Source organism: Dipodomys spectabilis, unplaced genomic scaffold (genome assembly GCF_019054845.1).
Source record: "Dipodomys spectabilis isolate Male_0828 unplaced genomic scaffold, ASM1905484v1 ptg000329l, whole genome shotgun sequence".
NCBI classification, from domain to species: Eukaryota; Metazoa; Chordata; class Mammalia; order Rodentia; family Heteromyidae; genus Dipodomys; species Dipodomys spectabilis.
This window is the reverse complement of record NW_024871006.1, coordinates 2,744,306-2,768,616: the sequence shown is the minus strand read 5'-3', so window position 1 is coordinate 2,768,616 and position 24,311 is coordinate 2,744,306. Positions and strand designations below refer to the sequence as shown.

General features: G+C 44.5%; 1 protein-coding gene across 4 annotated transcripts in view; it reads left to right on the top strand.

Annotated features, from left to right (window-relative positions):
- Positions 1-1,322: 1,322 nt before the first annotated feature.
- Positions 1,323-24,311, top strand: part of Helz (helicase with zinc finger) — a 147,158-nt gene continuing 124,169 nt past the window's right edge. For 3 of the 4 annotated variants that reach the window (XM_042702566.1, XM_042702568.1, XM_042702569.1), the window contains exons 1-3: positions 1,323-1,394; positions 3,065-3,120; positions 11,337-11,393. The gene's annotated coding sequence lies outside the window, so the exon portion shown is untranslated. The remainder of the gene's footprint in view (positions 1,395-3,064; positions 3,121-11,336; positions 11,394-24,311) is intronic. The other variant, XM_042702567.1, reaches the window with a different exon arrangement.

Genomic DNA, 24,311 nt, shown 5'->3' with positions numbered 1-24,311 from the left:
GGTTTGGGAAAGGAAAGCAGCCAGGAAGCTCCCCAAGTGACCTCAAAGAGACACCGATAGCTTTTTGGGAAGAGGGGTACAGGAGTATCATCAGACCTCCATTTCTCGGGGGGTGGGGTGGGGGGTGGCGGGGAGAGAAGTGGACTGCTGGAAGTTGGGGCGCTATCGAGTAAGGGGTCACCTGGGTGTGCGTGCGCTCAGGCCTGCACAGCCCTAGGGCGGGGACAGAGCTCCGCCTGGGGCATAAGGCGGAGCAGATGCTCTCGAGGTGCGGGCTGGGGATCCGGGCGGGCCCGGGTCGCCTCGATGGTGCAGGCCCGGGAACAGGCCCCCCCCCCCCCCCCCCCCCCCCCCCCGCCAGCGCGGTGCCCTCGCCCCACCCCCCCTCTCCACCCCCCCCCACCCTCCCACCCCCGCCGACGGGGTTCCCCGCCCAGTGGAACCGGGCAGTTGGACAGCGTTGGACACACCCTTCCCCTTGTCCCAGACCCTCCGGGGGACCCTCCCCCAGCGCGCCCCGCCCCGCCCCCCCAGTGACCGGCTACCTGCCCGGGCAAGGCTCGGTCCGCGGCGGGACCCCGAGCCACCTTCGTGGGGACGGGTGGGGGGATCCTCCACCTCGGGGGTCGCAGGCCCCCCCTTCCGGCCGAGAGGAGGAGACGCCGAGCACACAGGGGGTAAAAGTTGCGTTGAGCTCCCCCCACTTTCCTCCGCAGTGGCGTTCCGACGGCCGCGGTCCGCTCGGGTCCCGCAGGGGACCCCCGCGCCGTGGCCACGGAGCGCCCCCTTCCCCGGAACGCGCGCGCGGGCGGGGGGGGGGGGGACCGGCGTGCGGGAGCGGTGTGCGGGGCGGGCGGGGCGGGCGTCGCGCGGCGGCCCCGGGAGCCCGCGGGGCCCGGCCGCTCCCGTGCGTGCGCCTCGGTCCATCCCCACGCACCCATCCATCACCCCTCAGCACCGGCCTGCCGGGCGCCGCCGCCGGCCGCGAAGCCTCGGGTCGGGCAGGACCGGGAGGGTGGCGGGAGGGGGGGCCCGCGTGGAGGCCACGGCGGGGCGGCCCGGGATCGGAGGGAGGGCGGAGGGAAACAACCACGACGGCATGCACACCCCCGGAGCCGCCTTTTAGCCATGGGTTGAAGGTTCACTGCAAAATCCGGGGAGGCCGAGGCGAGGGCCGGGCGGCGGGCGCGGGGGGCGCGGGGGCCGGCGGGCGGGGACGCCCGGCAACTTTCCGGCGGGAGGCGCGGCCGGAGGGGGCGGCGCCGGCGCGGGAGGCGGGAGTCGGGGGCCGCGGGGGGGGGGGGGGGGAGTCACTTTAAAGGCTCTTTCTTACCCATAATGCTTTGTGGGGACGTTGACAAGTGGATCCAAGATGGCGTAGAAAGTAATGACAGGTAAGTCCTGACTTCCCCGTTCTCTGCTGCCGGGGCCGCTCCACCGGCCTCCGGAGCCCTCCGAGGGGGAACCCCGACTCTCCTCCGGTGCCCTGAGCCCCGTGGGGCGCAGTCCCGAGGCGGGTGGGGGACCCGGGCGACCCGCGGCGGGGCCTGGGAAGCGGGGCTCTTCGAGGCGAGGCCCGGACGCTGGGGCTGTTTACAGCTTCTTCCCCCTTGCTCCGTCCCCTTCCCCTCCGCCCGCGGTGGGAGGGCGCGGTGTCCCGGGGGGGGGGCCGAGGCGGGAGGTGGGGCGGGGGGGGGAGAAGCTTGCACCGGGCTGGGCCCGGGAGTCCACGGGAGGCCGCCTGGGCGCGGGCCGCCCCGGGACGAAGCCCCCCGCCGCCGGGGAGGCGGGGAGCGCGCGGGCCTCCCACGCCCCGCCGCCCGGGGCCCTCGGGGCCCGAGGCCTCCTCCCCGGGAGGGCCGGCGCCGCCGGGGGGCGCCAGGGAAAGTGGGTCAGGGGTGCGCCCCCTCTCCTCCGAGGGCTCCCGGCCCTAGATGCACTTTTCGTGCTCCCCTCCTTCCTTCGGACATGCTCCTCGGGCCCCGGAGTGCATCCGCCAGAAACGAGACCGAGGCTGTCCCCTCTTCCTGGAAGTTTCCTCAAGAGTTCCCCCCCTTTCCGGGGATCAGAGATAACTGCAGAGACCGGGAGAACTTTGACTCCTTCCCCCCCCCCCCCCCCCCCGTCCCCAAACTCATTCAGACTCTCCCCCCCCTTCCCCTCCTAGTGACTTCTGCCCCCCACTCCCCCGACCCTGGCTGGCCAAGGATCTCTCGGGCCCGAGCTGGAAGCCAGGGTTGTGGTACCCATTTTGGACTGGGATACCCTTAGGCTTGTTTTTTTTTTTTTTTGTTGTTGTTGTTTTCAACTCAAAAAGTGGACCTTCTTCCTCACCACTTACACTTTTCAGGCAAATCATTAATAGAGTTAAAAAGTCTATAAACTTCACCGAGAGTGCATTCCTGCGGCCCCGGGGCAGAGGGAGGGGTGGGGTTAGTATCTCTGTCTAGTTTTTTTGTTTTTGATTTTTTTTTTTTTTTGATCGTGGGGTTTGAATCTAGGGCCTGGGATGCTGTTCCTAACCTCTTCTGCTCAACGCTAATGCTCTACCGCTTTGAGCCACAGCTCCACTTTCTTTTTAGTTTTGGTGGTTAATTGGCGGTAAGAGCCATATGGACCTGACCTAAGGGGCTGGCTTTGAACCGTGATCCTCAGATCTCAGCCTCCTGAGTAGCAAGGATTACAGGCTGGAGCCACTAGCACCCGGTTTAGTTTGTTCTTAATTTTGCCTCTCGTCCCAAATTAATGAGGTTTCTTTTCTTTCATTACTTTTTTTTTTTTTTTTTGGTTCCCTTTGAAAGTGCGGTTAACCAGTGCTGGAAAAAAGTGACTATGTTTTGAACTTTGAGAGTATTTTATAATCTATTTTATCGTAAGGAAGTGTTTTCATTTTAAGGTAAAAGAAACATTCATCTACACAGCTGCACGTCCTGTACCATTTTTTGCAACTTTTTCCCTGAGAAATTTATTTGCCCTGTTACTTCAGGCTGATAAAAGTGTTTGCCACTGATAATGCCTGTTACTGGTATTGTACAGACACATTTTACTTTTCTATTTGTCTCAGGAATTGGATGAAGTAATTGATCACTGATGAACTACAGTGCTGGTGAAATGTGTAAGGTGAGATTGGAGTTTTAAAAATGATTTCCCTTTTTTCTTTTTTTATCTTAATCAGCTTATAAGGGCAACACTGAAACAAAGTGATTTGGTGGGGCCATCTTTTAGTTTCCAAATATATCACTCAGTCAAATGGGGTTTGTGCAGGGCTAGATTTAGAAAGGAAAAATATGTCAAATGCACTAATCTTTTTAGTGACTACAACATACTCAAACATAGTGGAGCTTGTCCAGAGCCAAATGTTATTTGCAGCTATCCTTGATCAGTGTCTTCTCCAGGGGTAATTATAGTTTGCCTCTTCAAGTTTCCTTGTGTAACTTTAATTGGATGTCTTAATTTATATTTCTTTTGATGTCTGATGCTAATTTATCTACATTGAATATAAATGATTGTGTATTATGCATCTACAGTTTGTAGGAGTTGTGAAGTACACTGTGGGACTTTTGTAAAATGCATCCTTTCCATTGATGAGAATTATTTTAGGCAGGTCAATTACTTGCCTCTGTTTAATTTATTTATGTTAATTATTTTTTTTATGGTGCTGGAACCTCACACGTTAAGCTAATGTTCTGCTTCTGGACTACAGTCCCTACCTCTTGCTTTTAGTTTCTGCAAAATGGAATAGGAGTTGTCTTTCTAATAATGCTTTTGAAATAAAAATGATAGTGTTGGGCTGGGAAGGTGGCTCAGTGGTAGAGCGCTTGCTTTACATGCTCGAGGCCCTGGGTTCGATTCCTCAGCACCACATAAGCAAAAAGAAAAAAGCCGGAAGTGGCGCTGTGGCTCAAGTGGTAGAGCGCTAGCCTTGAGCTGAAGAACTGAGGGACAGTGCCCAGGCCCAGAGTTCAGCCCCACGACCGGACCCAAAAAAAAAGAAAAATGATAGTGTTGAGTTTATTAGGGACAAGACTGTTTTCTGGTATGTGTAAGTTTTTTTTTTTCAGTCTAGCTTGTTCTGTTTTGAACTTAAAGGACATTGGTATGGGATTTGTAAACATACTATATTCTAGAGAGAAGTTTGTGCATACATCTTCGAATTTTTCATTAATTATTTTTTGTCGGTCCTAGGGCTTGAACTTGGAGCCTGGACTCTGACCCTCTCTTTATGCTCAAGGCTAGCACTCTACCACTTGGCCCACAGCACCACCTCCGGCTTTTTCTGTTTATGTGATACTGAGGAATTGAACCCTGGGTTTCATGCATGGTAGGCAAGTACTCTACCACTAAGCCACCTTCACAGCTATTTTTTATAGTGGGGTTTGAACTCAGGTGCTCCCAGTTGCAAGACAAGCACTCTACCTCTGATCCTTGCCTTTAGCCCTGTTTTTCACTGGCTATTTTTGAGATAGGGTCTTACTTCCCCGGGATGCCTGCACCAAGATATGCCTATTTTAGGCTTCCTATTATTGCTGGAATGACAGGCGAGCCACTACATTCTTCTTCCCTGTGCAGAGACGTAATCTTAGGACTTTTCTGCCTGGGCTGGCTTGGAACTGTGAGTCTCCCAGTCTTAGGCTTTCACATAGCTTAGGATGATAGGTGTGTGCCACTCTCCAGCTGTGGATTGAGAAGAAGTCTGGAAGACTTTTTCTGCCCAGGCTGGCCTTGACTCTCTTTCTCCTTATTCTTTGTCTCCCAAGTCTCTAGATAGGTAGAATTGCTGTTTACAATTTTTAACCAGTTTTTTAGTTTCGAAAATACTTTAGTATGATTTTTTTTTTGAAAAGTGTAATTATGGTCAATGAATAGGTTATTTCAGTTTTTTTCCTCATTGAACACATTTGGCCTTGGGATTTTAAACCTTTTTTTTTTTTTGGTCTGGTTGTGGGGTTTGAACTCTGGGCCTGTACTCTTCAGCTCAAGGCAAACGAACTTTTAGCTGGGCTGATGGCTCACGCCTGAAGTCCTAGCTACTCAGGAGGCCGAGATCTGAGGATCACGGTTCAAGCCAGCCTGGGCAAGAAAGTCCATGAGACTCTTGTCTCCAATAAATCACCAGAAAACCGGAAGTGGCGTTGTGGCTCAAGCGGTAGAGTGCTTGCCTTGAGCTGAAGAGCACAGGGACAGCACCCAGGCCCAGAGTTCAAGCCCCATGACCAGACAACAACAATAAGAACAAAAAAAGAGGAAGGAACTTTTTTTTTTAGGTTGAAATTTTTTCCTTTAAAACACACACACAAGGAAAAAAAAAACACTTTGAGAAAGGAAGGTGGACATAGACCAAGATTCTTTTGTAAGTGTGCATACCATATTTGTCTTAAAACTCAGCACTGCTTATGTGTATTATTTATAATTCTAATTTTAATTCTCTTTTAAATTTTTAAAAAATTTTTTCGGTCATGGCACCTGAGTTCTGGGCCTGGGCACTGTCCCTCAGCTCTTCAGCTCAAGGCAAGCGCTCTACCACTTGAGCCATAGCGCCACTTCCGGCTCTTTCTGCTCATATGGTGCTGAGGAATTGAACCCAGAGTCTCATGCATGCAAGGCAAGCACTGTACTGCTGAGCCACCTTCCCAGCCCTAATTTTAATTCTTGGCAGAGCACATATAGACTTATAAATTGATGTTCAGTTTGCAGATGGAGGGGTATTTTTTATGCCTTAGATATCTTGATTTGAACTTTTGATCTTGTTATTTTAAAATGTAAGGATGATTCTGTGGAAAGGTCTACTTTGTGCCTAAAGAAATATTCATTTAGTCTACAATTGGATATTTATCAGTAGGTGATCATGTGTGTGGTTAGTGTTGATTGGCTTGAACTGTCAAGATATTTTTCAGTTTTCAGTTATGTAGACAAGTGTTAGTATTCACTTCAAAATGAAACTAGGGGTAGGCACCAGACAACTTGTCACACAGAGTTCTAAAATGGGAATTACCATAGTATATTGAAGGTGTGTCTTTGTGCTGGATAAAGGCCTGGCTTTTTTAGTTTGTCCTTTTGGCTGGTAAGCTAGGACACTATTTTTAGGAAAGGTAGTAGTTTTTGGGAGTCAGTAAGTACAATCCTGTACTTCTCTGTCAGCTGAGAAACTGATTTTTTTTTTTTTTTTGTACTTGTTAGAAGTTTTGTTTCCTAATAGCACAGATTTTCAGTTTTTCTTATCTTAAAGGCTGTGTACATTTATGGACTGTCCAGTTTTCACTAGCAAAGGGACTGATGCCAAAATAACGGGAACGGGAGAAATTATTCCTGTTTGCAGAAGGCTTTGTGTAATTTAAAAATGTACAGCATACTCATGAAAGGCTAAGAATAGTGCAGAGGGACCTATAAGTGAGCCGACTGGATCTTGTAAGTGCATCTGTGTTCACTGTCTAGGAAGCAGTCTTGGCATTAATATTGAATGCAGATTAGTCCATAATTGTCTGTCAGGCTATATTTAAGCTCCAAATAAAGGCATATACAAGAAATAAAGCACTTTGCCTGTTGGTTCAAATGTATGGAATATTTTGGGCCAAATGTATCAATAATAATTATGCAAGGGAGGGGGAGGAACTACTTAAGCAAATTGTTCAGGCTGTTTATTTTCATAGTCTTATGTAGGTGCACTTGCAAATGTAATTGGATCTCTAAATAGTATTTTGAAATGTTTTCTTTTTTTTTTTAGAAAGACTCTTTTTTTTTTTAAGGATTTATTTTATTTTATTTTTTTGGACCCAGTCGTGGGGCCTGAACTCTGGGCCTGGGCGCTGTCCCTCAGCTCTTCAGCTCAAGGCTAGCGCTCTACCACTTGAGCCACAGCGCCACTTCCGGCTTTTTTCTTTTTGCTTATGTGGTGCTGAGGAATTGAACCCAGGGCCTCAGGCATGCAAGGCAAGCGCTCTACCACTGAGCCACCTTCCCAGCCCTTGAAATGTTTTCTTGAAGGGAAATACAACATGGAGAGTATGGGGCTGGCACTGGTGGCTCATGCCTGTAATCTCAGCTACTCAGGAGGCTGAGGTTTGAGGATGGAGGTGTGAAAGCTGGCCTGGGCAGGAAAGTTCAGGAGACTCTTATCTCCAATTAACTGCTATAAAAAGGAGAAATAGAGCTTAGCCCAGGTGATAGAATGCTAGTCTTGAGAAAAAATGCCCAGGAACAATACTAGGTCATGAGTTTAAGCCCCAGGACTGGCACCCAAGGATACACACACACCAACACCACTACCACCACCACCACCACCACCACCACCACCACCACCACCACCACCACCACCACCACCACCACCATCACCACCACCACCACCACCACCACCACAACCACACCACATCACATCACATCACCTTCTGGTTTATATTAGTTCTTGGGCATGTTAGGATTACCTCTGTAGCATTGGCTTCAGGAGAATAATGCCTAGTACTACTACTTCCAGGGTGGTGGGAATATTTTTGGGGCATACTGAAACTGATGAGTAGTTATTCTTTTTCCTTTCCTTTCTTCTTTCCTTTGTTTTCTCTCTCCTTCCTTCTTTCCTTCCTTCCTTCCTTCCTTCCTTCCTCCCTCCCTCCCTCCCTCCCTCCCTCCCTCCCTCCCTCCCTCCCTCCCTCCCTCCCTCCCTCCCTTCCTTCCTTCCTTCCTTTTTTTTTTGCCAGTCCTGGGGCTTGAATTCAGGACCTAGGCAATGTCCCTGAGCTTCTTTTGCTCAAAGCTAGCACTCTATCATTTAAGCCACAGACCATTTTCAGCTTTTTCTGTGTATGTGGTACCCAGGGCTTTGTGCATGCTAGGTAATCACTCTACCACTAAGCCACATTCCCAGTCCTAGTTTTTTCCCTATTAAATTTGTTGTCTTTAAGTAGTTGTACAAAAAAAAGTTACTATTCAACAAATTAGCTTATAATAAGTATACTGCATCTTGTTTTTATCATTAGAATTTAAAATTTATCAGACTGGTTTTAATACAGGTTTTAATTTTTAACATTTACTTGAACTTAAGGTAACATAAAATAGAAGACAGAAAAACAACCATGAGAAAATTTGTTAATTATGTAATCCATATGTCACACTCTTGGGAATAGAGGCAAATTATTTTGATTATAGCCATAACAAATATAAATTTACAAATATTTAAATTTATCAATAAGAAAAATGTTTGGCTTTAAAAAGCTTGAGTATCTATTTTCAGATAGTATATAATTGTTTGTATCTTCATGTAATTTCCAAATTGAAGGAAACTTGCTCTTTCTTTCCTTTTTTTTTTTTTTTTGACCGGTCCTGGGGCTTACACTCAGGGCCTTGGTGCTGCCCCTGAGCTGCATTTGCTGAAGGCTAGTGCTCTACCACTTGAGCCACAGTGCTACTTCTGGCCTTTTCTGTTTCTGTGGTGCTAAGGAATTGAACCCAGGGCCTCATGCATGCAAGGCAAACACTCTACCATGAGCCTCTTTCCCAGCCCGAAACTTGCTCTAACTAGCAATTTTTTCCCCCCAGACTTGGGGCTTGAACTCTTGAGTTTGGGTCCTGCCTCTGAACTTCCTTTTGCTCAAGGTGAGCACTCTACCACTTGAGCCACAGCACCACTTCTGGTTTTGGGGTGGTTAATTGGGATAAGAGTCTCACAGGGACTTTTCTGCCAAGGTGGGCTTTAAACTATGGATCCTCAGATCTCAGCTTCCTGAGTAGCTAGGATTACAGGTGTGAGCCACTGGTGCCAGGCCAAGGTGTATTTTTTTTTTTTTTTGTCGGTCATGGGGCTTGTACTCTGGGCTTGGGTGGTGTCCCTGAGCTCTTCAGCTCCAGGCTAGCGTTCTACCACTTGAGCCACAGGGCCACTTCAGTTTTCTGGTGTTTAATTGGAGATTAGAGTTTCAAGGCAAGCACTCTACCACTGAGCCACCTTCCCAGCCCCCTGTGGTTGTAATTTTTATTTATTTATTTATTTATTTTTTATTTGTAAAGATACTATACAGAGGGTTACAGTTATATGAGTGAGGTAATGAGTACACTTCCTCTTGAACATTGTTACCCCCTCCATTGTTTCCTCCTACCATCCCCTCCCTCCCTACCTTCCCCGAGGTTCTTTTTTTTTTTGATTGTGATTAAGTGTTTATATAATTTCCGGAATTTCACAGTATTGTGGAATAATGATGCTCATTTAAAGTCACAAGTTCATTCTAACTTTCCTGGAGCAATTTGTCTATCACAGTCTGTAACATATAACGGTGTTCACATGTTATATACCATATATGTGATCAGCAGCATGGGGATGTTTAGTAGTGGTTCAACCAGATGAGTGGGAGTTCTTTGTTTCTTAAGTCCTGTTAGTTTTGTCGTATCACCTAACATTTTGGATTTAGCATCCACTTATCAGGGAGACCATGTATGTGGTTGTAATTTTTATACCTGAATTTTCCCCTTCGCTTTCTTCTGTGGAAATTTTCTTTATGGTAGAAATATTCACTGGGGGGGCTGGAGGGTGGCTCAGAGGTAGAGTGCTTGCCCTGCATACCTGAGGCCCTGGGTTTAAGTCCTTATTACCACATAAAGAGAAAAAGCTATAAGTGGCGCTGTGGCTCAAGTGGTAGAGTGCTCGCCTTGAGCTGAAGAGCTCAGGGACAGCGCCCAGGCCAAGAGTTTAAGCCCAAGCCGACAAAAAAAAAAAAAAAAGAAAGAAAGAAAAGAAATATTCCCATAATATACATGTTCCACTTTGTCAGCAAGTGATATGATTAATTATCTTAAAACATTTTTATGCAAAAAATTATGCTTATAGTAAAATAATTGGGCAATACTTACATATATAAAACAAAAAAAGTGGGGCTGGGAGGGTGGCTCAGTGGTAGAGTGCTTGCCTTGCATGCACAAGGCCGTGGGTTCGATTCCTCAGCACCACATAAGCAGAAAAAGCCAGAAGTGGCGCTGTGACTCAAGTGGTAGAGCGCTAGCCTTGAGCTGAATTGCTGAGGGACAGCATGACCGACAAAAAAAAAAAAAAAAGACAAAACAAAAAAAGGTGAAAAAACAAATTCCTATGTTCTCCCTCCATTTCTAGTCTCTCTAGTCTCCCTCCTTGGGTTGTCCATGGTAAATAATGGGGTGTCATTTAGCTTTTGGAAGGCCTCTGTTCCCAAGTTGCACTGGCAGTAATGAGAGTGGAGTGAAGGAGGTGTGGTCATTGATATAGAATCTGTATGCTGTGCAGGGGCCGCTCATTTTCTTCTGCTATGAAGTTAAGTAATTACGATAATCTTAAATTCCCATCAGTTTAAGATAACTGATGGATGTGTTAGACTCACAGAAAACTAATTTTGTAGTCAGGCTGGTGAAGTTTTGGCTTGTTGATCTTTTAAAGTAATTGTGAGTTGAATTGATATAATCATGGGATTGGGGAATGGTGGTAATCAGTTACTGTTAAATTTTGTGATAAGGGCTGGGAAGTTGGCTCAGTGGTAGAGCGCTTGCCTTGCATGCCTGAGGCCCTGGGTTCGATTCCTCAGCACCACATAAGCAAAAAGAAAAAAGCCGGAAGTGGCACTGTGGCTCAAGTGGTAGGGCACTAGCCTTGAGCTGAAGAGCTGAGGGACAGTGCTCAGGCCCAGAGTTCAGGCCCCACAACCAGACCAAAAAAAAAAATTAAAAAAATTTTGTGATAAGCTGAACAATATATTTATTATGGGCTTTTAATAACCCATCATCTCCTTTAATTCTCCTAACTCACCAGATAGTTGTCATTCCCATTTTGCAATGGAGGGGGTGGAGGGGAGGGGAGGAGTGGGGGGGGAGGGAGGGATTTAGGCTGGACTATGAGCTAAGTAATGAAAAGTCACAAAATCAATGAAGTAATAGAGCTGGTGTTCTACTTAGTCTAACTTCCTTATTTTCCACTTGAGGAAAATAAGAAACAAAGGGGCCTGGAGTTGAATAGCCCAAGTCACACAGCTCAGTAGTAGCAACATTAAAGCAGCCTTTTTTTTATTTTGTTTTTTCTTTAAAAATTTTTATCTGTAGAGGCATATTATCTTAGGATTTTTGGTCTGCTGCTGTTTTTGCCACATTTAATTGAGGACTGTGGACTGAAAGACCAGATATTCCAGCAGTAGTGGAAACTCATGCATCAGAAGTGGTATAGCAATCAATGGCTTGTTTCTTTGAGACACGCTTTTGCTGTGTGGTAGGTTGTACATTTTTCTCCCTCCTGCTTTCCGTCTCTTGAGTGCTAGGATTGTAGGCTGTGCCACCATGTGTGGCACTCAATGATATTTTCCACCAAGTATTTAAAAGCACCCTTCTCTCTTTTTCAGAAATTATAAAGAGCTCTGATGGGCTCTTTGGGTGACACCCAGTGCAGTGAACTGCAGGTGAGTAAGGTTTAGGAGAACAGTATGTAAAAACAAAAAGCTGGGAGTCCCTGAACAAAGGGACAGGATAGACTTCATCTCGCCAAAAGTGTGAAAAACTGTGAGGCGGGACGGGGAGTGACTTGGGGGTGTGTGAAGCCGTGGTGATCTGAGGAGGTGGGCTCGAACCGAACTGTTTCTAGAACAGACTGAATGATGAATGAAGTGAAGAGGCTTCCTACTGCTCTGTCAGACTAGTTTGGGTAGAGGTAAGGGTCAGTTCATCTTCTACTTTTGTTCTGAATAAGTGAATGGAGGAGATGCACTCATTCTGTCTGCATCTGGTTAGAACTTGAGTGGTAGTCACCTTGTGCCCTGATGAACTTGGCTAAACACTGTTATTTTGTTATCTGTATGTTAGGCATGGACTACTATATATATAGTGTTCTCGAAGGACCTAAATACTGAGAATCTTATCAGGAATAAAAAGCTGCGCCTTTTTCCATTGTTGTACTGTCTCCATTTATGCTATTAGCCCTTCATATTATCTCTTGCTGAAATACTTTCCAATTAAAGACAGTTCTTTTTTTGTTGTTGTTGTTGGTCGTGGGGCTTGAACTCTGGGCCTGGGCGCTGTTCCTCAGCTCTTCAGCTCAAGGCGAGTGCTCTACCACTTGAGCTACAGCGCCACTTCAGTTTTCTGGTGGTTTTTTTTTTTGGAGATAGGAGTCTCACCATCTTTCCTGCCCGGGCTGGCTTTGAACCTCGATCCTCAGATCTCAGCCTCCTGAGTAGCTAGGGTTACAGGCGTGAGCCACCAGTGCCCAGCTTGAAGACAGTTCTTGACTGCATATTATTTTGCAGTAGTTGATCTTTGATAGCTGAGAAAGTGGAACTTGGAAGACTTTCTTTTCTTTTTTGACAGTCATGAATTAAACTCAAGGCCTTGTACATGCTAGGCAAGTATATCTCCAACCCCTGGAAGATTATTTTCATCCTCTCATGGAGCATTAATAATCAAAATTCTTTTTTTTTTTTTTTTTGGGTTTGGTTGTGGGCCTAAACTCTGAGCCTGGGCGCTGTCCCTCAGCTCTTCAGCTCAAGGCTAGTGTTCTACCACTTGAGCCACAGCGCCACTTCCGGCTTTTTTTTTTTTTGCTTATGGGTAGTGAGAAATTGAACCCGGGGCCTCATGCATGCAAGGTGAGCGTTTTACCACTGAGCCACCTTCCCAGCCCCCCAAATTCTTTAATTTGATACTGAAGGTTGAACCTAGGATCTTCCACATCTCAGCATACACTCTACCACTGACTTTTCTGTTGGGGCATGATTTGAACTGCGATCTTCAGATCTCAGTCTCTGGAGTAGCTAGAATTACAGGCGTGAGCTGCCAGTGCCTGGCAATTATTGGAACTTCCTTTTTTTTTTTTTTGTCGGTCGTGGGGCTTGCACTCTGGGCCTGGGCTCTGTCCCTCAGCTCTTCAGCTCAAGGCGAGTGCTCTACCACTTGAGCTACAGCGCCACTTCCGGTTTTCTGGTGGTTTATTGGAGATAGGAGTCTCACGGTCTCTCCTGCCCGGGCTGGCTTTTTCAGGTCTCAGCCTCCTGAGTAGCTAGGATTACAGGCGTGAGCCACCAGCGCCCGGCTTGGAACTTCCTTAATATTGAAAATGAATTAAAAAATTGTTAAGGGGCTGGGAAGGTGGCTCAGTGGTAAAGTGCTTGCCTTGCATGCATGAGGCCCTGGGTTTGATTCCTCAACACCACATAAGCAGAAAAATCTGAAAGTGGTATTGTGGTTCAAGTGATAGAGCGCTGGCTTTGAGCTGAAGAGCTGAGGGACAGTGCCCAGGCCCAGAGTTTAGGCCATACAACTGACCAAAAAAACCCAAAAAATTGTTAAATGTTTGTTTGAGTTTATTACTCTTAAACAATTGATTTTCTTTTTTTTTTGTCCGTCGTGGGGCCTGAACTCTGGGCCTGGGCGCTGTCCCTCAGCTCTTCAGCTCAAGGCTAGCGCTCTACCACTTGAGCCACAGCGCCACTTCCGGCTTTTTTTTTTTCTTTTTGCTTATGTGGTGCTGGGGAATCGAACCCAGGGCTTCATGCATGCAAGGCAAGCGCTCTACCACTGAGCCACCTTCCCAGCCCCACAATTGATTTTCTTTACTGCACATTTGATTTCAAATTACATACTTTTGATTTTTAGTCGTGATATGTACTAACTTAAAAAGAAATTAGATGATAAAACATTTCTGTGCTATGAGTTTCATATAATTTTAATTCATGTGGAAAGGTTACAAATACATCAACTCATGCTCATAATTTACCTAAGCCCTTTTATGTTATGTATGTTACTGGTTGGTTTTCAGTTAACTCTTTAATCTACATCATTGTAGATATTATTATTGTATTTTTTTATTATATCTTTAGGATAAATTCTAGAATATACATCATTATGTTACAGGATATGAATGTTTTTGTGGCTTTTGGTGTACATCATCATGCTGTTTTACAAGGGTATTGTGTCAGTTTGTACTCCTAGCAGATTTATGGATGTATCTGATTCACCATAAGTTAGACAGAAATTCATTTTTTCTTCAGACTTTTTTTTTTCTTTGTGCCAGTCTTGGGGCTTGAACTCAGGGCTTGGACTCTATCCCTTAGATCTTACTCCACCACTAGAGCCCAGCAATTCTTTAGGCTTTTTTTGTAGTTAATTGGAAATGAGTCTGATGGACTTTCTTGTGCAGGCTGACTTCAAACTGTAATCTCAGATCCCAGCTTCCTGAGTAGTTAGGATTACTGGTGTGAGCCACCAGCATCTGGCTGCAAACATTTCCTAACCCCCCCCCCCCCCCCCCCCAATTTAATGGTGTGAAAAGGCGCTGGCATCTCTTTGGTTTAATGCTGAATTTTACAATTTGAGTCATTTGTCTGTATCCTCTGATATATTATGCAACAAAAGTGTTGTTGTGGACTTTGTACAGTAAGGCAAAATAACCAGCTAGTAAAAAGAGTATGAGAACATGTTGAAAATGTTCAGGAGACAGACTGGCCTAAACAGTAAGTGGTCTTGGGGATGGAGTTTGGAGGGAGCAGATGCATTGTTCTGTGAGACAGCTCAAAGTGTTTATTGGACAGTCAGTGTCTAAAATCTTACATGCACTGAGTGTTCTGCTGTCAGCAGATGGTGCCCTGGGGACGTGCACTGGCTTAAGGAGGAGACTGCCTGACACTGCTTGAGGCTTAAGCATTTGTGGCTACTTGGAGGGCTGAAAAGACCACTACTGTAATTCATTTTTTTTGTGATAGCGTCTTGCTTTATGCCCAGACTGGCCTGGACTATGACCTTCATATTTGTGCTTTCCTTTGTCACTCAGATAGCAGGTGCTTACAACTTTGCCCATCTATTTATTGATTGAGATGTAGTCGTGAATTTTTATGCCTGGGCTGGTCTCAAATTGTGATTTCCCCAGTCTCCACTGAACCACTGTACCTGCTTATGACTTCTAACTGAAAACTTCAGTTATGGAAACTTTTTTTTTTTTTTTTTTGTCAGTCATGGGGCTTAAACTCAGGGCCTGGGTGTTGTCCTTGAGCTCTTTTGATCTACCACTTTGAGTCACAGCACCACTTGGAGCTTTTTCTGAGTAATTTATTGTAGTTAAGAGTCTCACAGCTTCTCCTGCTCCAGCAGGAAACTGTTTGCAGTTCCTCAGATCTCAGTCTCCTGAGTAGGTAGGATTATCGGTGTGAGCCACCGCTGCCTGTTTTGTTAACAGAACTTTTTTTTTGGTCGTGGGGCTTGAACTCTGGGCCTGGGTGCTGTCCTTCAGCTCTTCAGCTCAAGGCTAGTGCTCTACCACTTGAGCCACAGTGGCACTTCTGGCTTTTTCTGCTTATGTGGTGCTGAGGAGTCGAACCCAGGTACTCATTGATGCAAGGCAAGCGCTCTACCACTGAGCCACCTTCCCGGCCCTGGAAATTTTTTTTGTCGAGAAAGAATGGGAACAAGAATGAAATCAATCCCCCAACTCCCCATCATCCAGCTTTTCATCTATCAGTGTTGTTTTTTTATTTCTTCCTCCCCTTTATTACATTGAAGCAAATGGGAAAAGTAAATTAATAACCTTGAAGTTTGTCGTCGCAAATAAGGAGAGTTTCCTGGTTTGGTCCAGTGTATTCTGTAGCTTCTGGAACTGCTTAGAGTGAAGAGAAATAATTAACTCCACAGCTCCTGTGCTGCTTCAGCTTTGTGTCTTTGGGCTGACTTATGTCTCCAAAGACTAATAAGCCTTTTTGTTTTTCTTAACAATGAAACTTGTTTCTTATTGAAAATTGTAAAAGTATCTGTGTTGAAAAAAAACAATTATAATCCTTCTATCGCAAGATACCCACTTTTATTTTTAATAATCTAGTTTTGGGATAATTTTAGATTTGTAGAGATATGGTAAGTATAGGTCAGAGTTCACCTCTACTTTATTTTGTTGCCCTTACTGGGCTTGAACTTGAACTCAGGGCCTTGATACCTCACTTAGCTTTTTCCACGCATGGCTGGTAGCCTACCACTTGAGCCATGCCTCCCATCTAGCTTGTTGCTGGTTAATTGGAGATGAGAGTCTCATGGCTTTGTCTGCCTCAATTAGACTCAAACTGTGAGCCCCAGATCTCAGCCTCCTGAGAAGCTGGGGTTTCAGGCGTGAGTCATTGGCAGCTGGCTTCATCATATGTTCCATCCAGTTTTTTCCTAGTGAGTGTTAACATTTTTAATTTCCATGATGCATTTATTATGTCTGAGGAGCCATTGTTGGCATAATAGTATTCACTAGTGTTTAGACTTTGGATTTCACCATCATTTCCTTTTTTTTTTTTTTGGTGCCAGTCCTGGGGCTTGAACTCAGTGCCTGACCACTGTCCCTATGCTTCTTTTACTCACTCTACCACTTGAGCCACAGCGCCACTTCTGGCTTTTTCTGTTTATGTGGTACTGAGGAATCAAACCTACAGCTTCATGCATTCTAGGCAAGCACTCTACTACTGAGGCACCTTCCCAGCCCCCTCCTCATGTCCTTTTATTCTACAGAATTCTTTGATGTTTTGTCAAATGTTAGTTTCCTGGGCTATGAGTTTCTCCCCTCTTCTGTTTTTCACAGTTGGAAGGAATACTAGTTAAATATGTCATACATTGTCTCTCAGTTTGACTTTGATTGATTAGACTGCAGTTAGAGTCTCAAGAGCTACTTTTACTATTTTGTTTTTCAATGCAAAATATTCACACATTTTATAAAGATGAGATTACTATTATAATCTATTTATTTATTTATTTATTTATTTATTTATTTATTTATTTATTGGTCGGTTTTGGGGCCTGAACTCTGGGCCTGATGCCTGTTCCTCAGCTCTTCAGCTCAAGGCTAGTGCTCTACCACTTGAGCCACAGTGCCACTTCTGGCTTTTTCTGCTTATGTGGTGCTGAGGAATCGAACCCAGGGCCTCATAATTGCAAGGCAAGCACTCTACCACTGAGCCACCTTCCTAGCCCTGTAATCTACTTTTTAAACTTATACATAAGATTATATATTTGTGCAATTTTAGACTTACTTTGATAATTTTCTGCTTTCCTTAGCAACCCCTATTGTTAATACTTTCTATAGGCAACCATGTTCTGAGTTTGTTTGAAACATCTGATTTGAAAGTATAATTTTGCTTTTTTGCTTTTTGTTGGTGCTGGGGTTTAAACTCAGCTTGGTGCTTGCTAGTAAAGTTACAGTTTTATGACATAACCTACTGGCAGATTGAAGTTAACCTTAATGATGCAGGTATTTGTGTGTTGGTCTGCTGGTTTAATTATGTGGTTGGCTGTTTTACTGAATTGTATTTTAGTGAAAAAGCTCAACTGCTTTGAATTATGTGATTACATGTCTACACAGATATTCTGGAAGGAAAAATTAAGAAATAAAGGATCTGGGTGTGCGTAGCTAACGATTATAATCTTAGCCTCTCAGGAAGCTGAGATCTACGGATCACAGTTCAAAGCTAGCCTGGGTAGGAAAATCCATGAGATTCTTTTTTTTGGGTCAGTCATGGACCTTGAACTCTGGGCCTGAGCGCTGTCCCTCAGCTCTTCAGCTCAAGACTAGCGGTCTACCACTTGAGCTACAGCGCCACTTCCGTTTTTCTGGTGGTTTATTGGAGATAAGAGTTTCACAGAGTTTCCTGCCCAGGCTGGCTTTGAACCGCAATCCTCAGATCTCAGCCTCCTGAGTAGCTAGGATTACAGGTGTGAGCCACTGGTGCCCGGCTTCCATGAGATTCTTATCTCCAATTAGCCACCAGAAAACCACCAGAAGTGGAGCTGTGGCTCATAGTGGTTGAGCACTAGCCTTGAGCAAAAGAATTCAGAGACAGTGTCCAGGCCCTGAGTTCAAGCTTCATGACTGACAAAAAACAAACCCCCCAAACAAACACATACAAACACACACACACACACAGCAAAGGATATAAAGTGTTATATAAAGAATTTCTGGAGCCGGGCGCTGGTGGCTCACGCCTGTAATCCTAGCTACTCAGGAGGCTGAGATCTGAGGATCGCGGTTCAAAGCCAGCCCGGGCAGGAGAGACCGTGAGACTCCTATCTCCAATAAACCACCAGAAAACCGGAAGTGGCACTGTAGCTCAAGTGGTAGAGCGCTCGCCTTGAGCTGAAGAGCTGAGGGACAGCGCCCAGGCCCAGAGTTCAAGCCCCACGACCAACAAAAAAAATAAAAAAAAGAATATCTGAGCAAGCAGTAGCCTCTTCTAAATTTTGTTTTTTAGTATAATTTCCTTGCTTCCCAAATAGGTGTTTTTTTTGTTTCTTTGTATCTGTATTGATAATAAGCCTGTTAAATGATTTGAGAAGAGGCTCAAATTCTTCTGGAGATAATTTGGAATTACTGAAACTAAGTTATCTCCAGAAGTATCTCCAGAATTGTTAGCAATTTAAAAAACAGCTCAGAAAAAAAAGGAAAGTGGTAGGTGAAAAAAAAAAAGCCCCTCAATTTTAGCTGTTAGTGAGAATTTGATTTTTCTTGTTATTATTTCAGTAATTTAGACAGATGGCAGAAAGTCCATAGGATATTCCTTTTTTTTTTTTTCTTTTTGGGTCCAGTCGTGGGGCCTGAACTCTGGGCCTGGGCGCTGTCCTTCAGCTCTTCAGCTCAAGGCTAGCGCTCTACCACTTGAGCCACAGTGCCACTTCCGCCTTTTTTTCTTTTTGCTTATGTGGTGCTGAGGACTCGAACCCAGGGCCTCATGCATGCAAGGCAAGTGCTGTATCACTGAGCCACCTTCCCAGCCCTCCATAGGATATTTCTTGCATATGTTTAAAGCATTTTACTTTGCCTTACAGATGTACAGTTATTTAGAATTGAGAATTTGCCTTTTTGTGAAGGAGTTTGTTTAAGGTAGGATGTCGCTTATTATCTTAGTTTATACTTTTCTCTCAGTAGGCTTAGTTTCTCCAAATGCTTCTTGCATACTCAGTGATTGTATATTTTACAGTAAAGTACAAGTATACTGAATATCGAGTGCAGTGTAATAAATAAAAGTTTGTAGAATATTTTGCCTTGTGTATCCTGTAGAACAATTAAAGATTTCACTCTTGGACAAAAGCAGATAATTTAAGACTATGCAATAGTCTTCCTTGTGATTTGGCATTCTGATGGGAATTAAATTTGGTGTAAGACAGTTCTTGGAGTGTTTGGCATTTTGTATTTTTCTAGGTCATTTCTTTGAGAAATTCAGTTAAAGTACTTAATAAATGATTTAAGTGAATTAGATGGCTATCATAAGGCTAAAAATGGCTTAAAACTTAACTTCTGGGCTGATAAGCATCTTGCATGATATATTTAGTCCAAGACAATAGATGATTTAGGTGGCTAGTAATCTGTAGTAAATAATGCTGCCTTTAGGAGTAGAACATCTTAGAACGGCCATTTAAAAGCTCTTTAAAAGTTCAGTAGGGCTGGACACTGGTGGCTCATGCCTGTAATCTTAGCTACTCAGGAGACTGAGATCTGAGGATCACAGTTTGAAGCCAGCCTGGGCAGGAAAGTCTGTGAGCTTGTTATCTTCAATGAACGTCAGAAAGCAAAAAGTAGTGGTGTGTCTCAGAGTGGTGGAGCTCTAGCCTTGAGCGCAAAAGTTTAGGGACAATACCTATGTTCTGAGTTTAAGCCCTAGAACCTGTGCACACAAAAAAAAGCTCTGTAGGATTAAGTCCAGAGAATGGAGCAGAAAGGATCTTCTGGGCAGAGGCAACAATACAGAGACTCAGAGACTTCACTATCTAGACTGTACATGACCCAAATACCTAGTAATGAAGTTGGACACTATTTTCTAAGCATTTCAGAGCCATTGGGCCATCTCTAGAGTAATAATTCTTCACTTTTTTCCTCCCAGAGGAAGCATAGCATACAGCACACTCTTACCATGCCTCTGGTAGGTAGAGGGGCAAATTCCAATAAGCTTTCCTCAGTCCTGGGCTACAGCACTAAGTTATTTTAGTAACTGATCAATCTGGCTTACCTTTCTGTGATCACAATGCATTAACTTTCTAGTATAGTCTTGTTTCAGGATAATAATTGAGTTTCCACAGAGAAAATTAAAATATAGTAGACATACTAAAGCCAACTATTAACTAAAAAAATGTGAAACTTGGGGCTGGGAAGGTGGCTCAGTGGTAGAGTGCTTGCCTTGCATGCATGAGACCCTGGGTTCAATTCCTCAGCACCACATAAACAGAAAAAGCTGGAAGTAGTGCTATGGCGCTAGCCTTGAGCTGAAGAGCTGAGGGACAGTGCACAGCCCCAGAGTTCATGCCCCATGACCGGCAAAAAAAAAAAACAATCCAAAATGTGCAGCAGTCTTTTTTTTGGGGGGGGAGGGGGCAGTTCTGGGGCTTGGGCACTGTTCCTGAACTTCTTTTGCCCAAGGCTAGCACTCTAGCCCTTAAGCCACAGTGCCACTTCTGGCTTTTTCTGTGAATGTGGTATTGAGGAATCAAACCCAGGGCTTCATGCATGCTAGGCAAACACTCTATCACTAAGCCATGTTCCCACTCCCAGCAATCCTCTTCAATTTTGTTATGTAAGGAAATTTGAATACTATTATATTTGTCTCAATTTTTTTTTCTAATTTGTTTTTTATAATAAAGATATTGGAGTCTGATCAGGAACCATTCCTGTTAGTAATTTCTGTCAAAGACATGGTGATAATTAGCACAATTCCATCAGTCTTGAAACCTTTACAAATGCAGTGTGATTCACTCAACATAAGTACATTATCAGCTAAGATAGATTTGATATTTTTTTTTTTTTTTTTTTTTTTGCTGGTCGTGGGGCCTGAACCTTGGGCCTGAGTGCTGTCCCTCAGCTCTTCAGCTCAAGCCTAGCATTCTACCACTTGAGCCACAGTGCCACTTCTGGCTTTTTCTGCTTTATGTCGTGCTAAGGAATCGAACCCATGGCTTCATGCATGCAAGGCAAATGCTCTACCACTGAGTCACCTTCCCAGCCCTTAGATTTGATCTTAATAGAGATAAATATTTTTTTGCTAGTCCTGGGGCTTGAACTCTGGGCCTGGGCACTGTCCCTGAGCTGCTTTTTGCCAAGGCTATTTATTGCTCTTCTACTTGAGCCACAGCGCCACTTCTGGCTTTTTCTGTGTATGTGTACTGAGACTCTAACCCAGGACTTCATTCATGGAATGCTAGTACTCTTATCACAGCCACATTCCCAGCCCTAGTTGATATTCTTGGCTCCTACTGTTTGATCAATTTGTTTTTACTCTAAAGCCTGTGTGTAATCAGGTAAAGAATTAGATCTTTGAGAGCAGAGGGGACCATGACTGGAATGTGGAGAGAAGGTAACTTAGGAATATAATTGTGTTTATAATAAGAATATATTTCATGACTTGATTTAAAAGTGGTCTGGTATCCATTCTCTCAGTTTACAGTGGGAAAAGAAATGATGTCCTCTGGTTACCTGTTGTTGAAAATGTCTTCGTCTAGGCCAGTCTACCTAGCACCTCTATCATACAATATTGATTTCATTTTTCTTCCAATATTTACTTTTGGTCCTGGACTAACCATCTAGTAGTGATGGCATTCTTCAAAAGTGTCCTGCGTTTTAGGCCAGATGACCTGAATGATTGTACTATTTGGAGAGACTCTAAGGCTCCATTCTTGTCACTAAAACCTACAGACAGAGGGAAGGAAATGTAAGCCTTTCCTATTTATTAGGAACACACTTAACCTTCTGCATCTGCTTCTTTCATATTTTTAACTGTGAACTGAGATCTAACTGAATTGAGTTTAATTCACATTTTAAAAATAATTAAAACATTTTCATTTACAAAATCTACATAAAATTGACTAGGTGAATACTTTAAGTAGCTTAGTGTACGTGTAGATTGTGCGACTGTCGTGATAGTCAGGATACAGTAAAGCATCATCACTTCCCAAACCTTCCTTATGCTATCATAGACTTCTAAAACCAGTAACTGCTAACACCTGCTGATCCTATCTCCACTCTGATCATTGCTCTTTTAAGAAAGGGGATTATACAGTATGTAAGCTTCTGAGGCTAGTTTCCTTTACTTACAATAAGGTTTTGGAGAATAAGGCAAGTTTTTGCATGTCTTTTCAGACGGTTCCTTTTTCTGTTGTGAAACACCACCACAGTTTGTCTATGTGGTCACTTGCTGAGGGATATTTGTCTCCCAGTTTTAGCATTTTGGAGTAGAGCAGCTGTAAAAAGGGTTTTGTTTTGCTTGGTGATAGTGCTAGGCTTTGAACTCGGCAGGTTCTGTGCTTGCAGGCAGGTGCTTTACCATTTCAGCTGTGCCTCCAGCCCTAGCATGGCTATAAACATTTGCGTACAGATTTTTGTGTAAGTATAGTCCTTATTTCCTGAGGATAGTTGTGTTTTGGGTCATATATAGTATAATATTTGACTTAGTAAAAAACTGAGCTTTGTTGAATCGCATCTCATCTATCTAATCTTTTTTTGTGTGTGTTGGTTGTGGGGCCTGAACTCTGGGCCTGGGCACTGCCCCTTAGCTCTTCAGCTCAAGGCTAGCGCTCTACCACTTGAGCCACAGCGCCACTTCTGGCTTTTACTATTTATGTGGTACTGAGGAATCAAACCCAAGGTTTTATGCATGCTAGGCAAGTACTCTACCACTAAGCCACAATTCTCAGCCTAGCATATATTTTTAATTAGTATGTACAAGAGGAAAATTTCTTTGTGACATTTACGTATATGCATACAAGGTATCCCTTAAACCTCATCCCCTTTGTCACTCTCCTTTATTTCTCTTTCTCTCCTTCTTAGAAGAATTTCAACAGGTCTCATTCAGTTTTCATATATGCACATAAAGTGTTTTGTTTTTTTTTTTTGGGTCCGGTCGTGGGGCCTGAACTCTGGGCCTGGGTGCTGTCCCTCAGCTCTTCAGCTCAAGGCTAGCGCTCTACCACTTGAGCCACAGCGCCACTTCCGGCTTTTTTCTTTTTGCTTATGTGGTGCTGAGGAATCGAACCCAGGGCCTCATGCATGCAAGGCAAGCGCTCTACCACTGAGCCACCTTCCCAGCCCCACATAAAGTGTTTTAACTATATCCTCATGGATCCTCCTATTTCCTACTGCCCCTCTCCCTGCCCCTGTCATTCATTTTTTGGTATAAATTAATTGCATCAAAGGGTTTTACTATGGTATTTTGCATGTGCATATATTATTTTAAATTAGAATAACTCTGTTGCTCGGTCTTTCCCTCTCACCTATCTCCAGCTTTTTTTTGTTTTTTTTTTGGTTGGTTGTGGGGCTTGAACTCTGGGCCTGGGTGCTATCCCTCAGCTCTTCAGCTCAAGGCTAGCGCTCTACCACTTGAGCCACAGCTCCACTTCCGGTTTTTCTGAGTGGTTTATTGGAGATAAGAGTTTCACGGACTTTCCTTGCTGGGGCTGGCTTTGAACCACTATCATCAGATCTCAGCCTCCTGAGTAGCTAGGATTTCAGGTGTGAGCCACCAGCACACGGCCCATCTTTTTTCACAGCTTTCAGTGGTATTCCTTATGTCATTCATCTTCATACACTGGTGTAATGTATTGTGGTATTCCTCATCTTCATCATTCATTCTCCTCTTCTCCCCCCATCTAATAGGTACAATGAAGTTCCATGTATATGTGCATTAAAGTCTAGATTATGAAGATGAACAGAAACATGCAGTATTCAGCCTATTGATCTTGGCTTATCTTGCTCATCATCTTGCTCTACAGTTCTTTTTCCTTTCCTGTGCTTTGTTGCCCAGGCTGTCCTCAGACTCACAATCCTCCACCTCAGCCTGCTGAGTAGTTGGGATTATAGGTGTGCATTACCTGTGTCTTTTTTTTTTTTTTGTTGGTCGTGGGGCTTGAACTCTGGGCTTGGGTGCTGTCCCTGGGCTCTTCAGCTCAAGGCGACGCTCTACCGCTTGAGCCACAGCGCCACTTCCGGTTTTCCAGTGGTTATTGGAGATGAGAGTCTCATGGACTTTCCTGCCTGGGCTGGCTTTGAACTGCGATCCTCAGATCTCAGCATCCTGAGTAGCTAGGATTATAGGCGTGAGCCACCGCCACCCAGCTACCTGTGTCTTATAACCCCAGCCAACTTAATTCTTTTGTTGGACTGTGCTAAAATGAATTGATTTAAAAAAAAATTATTATTTAGGTGACATGCAGAGGGGTTTACTGTTTCATAAGTTGGGTAATGAGTATATTTCTCTTTGGACAAGGTCGCATCTTCCTTTGCTCGCTCCCAGTTTTTCCCTCCTGTCTCTACCCACAAATTGTATAGTTGATTTTCCAACACAGTGCCTAATGAATACCACTGTAAAATGAATTGATTTTTGAAATGAATT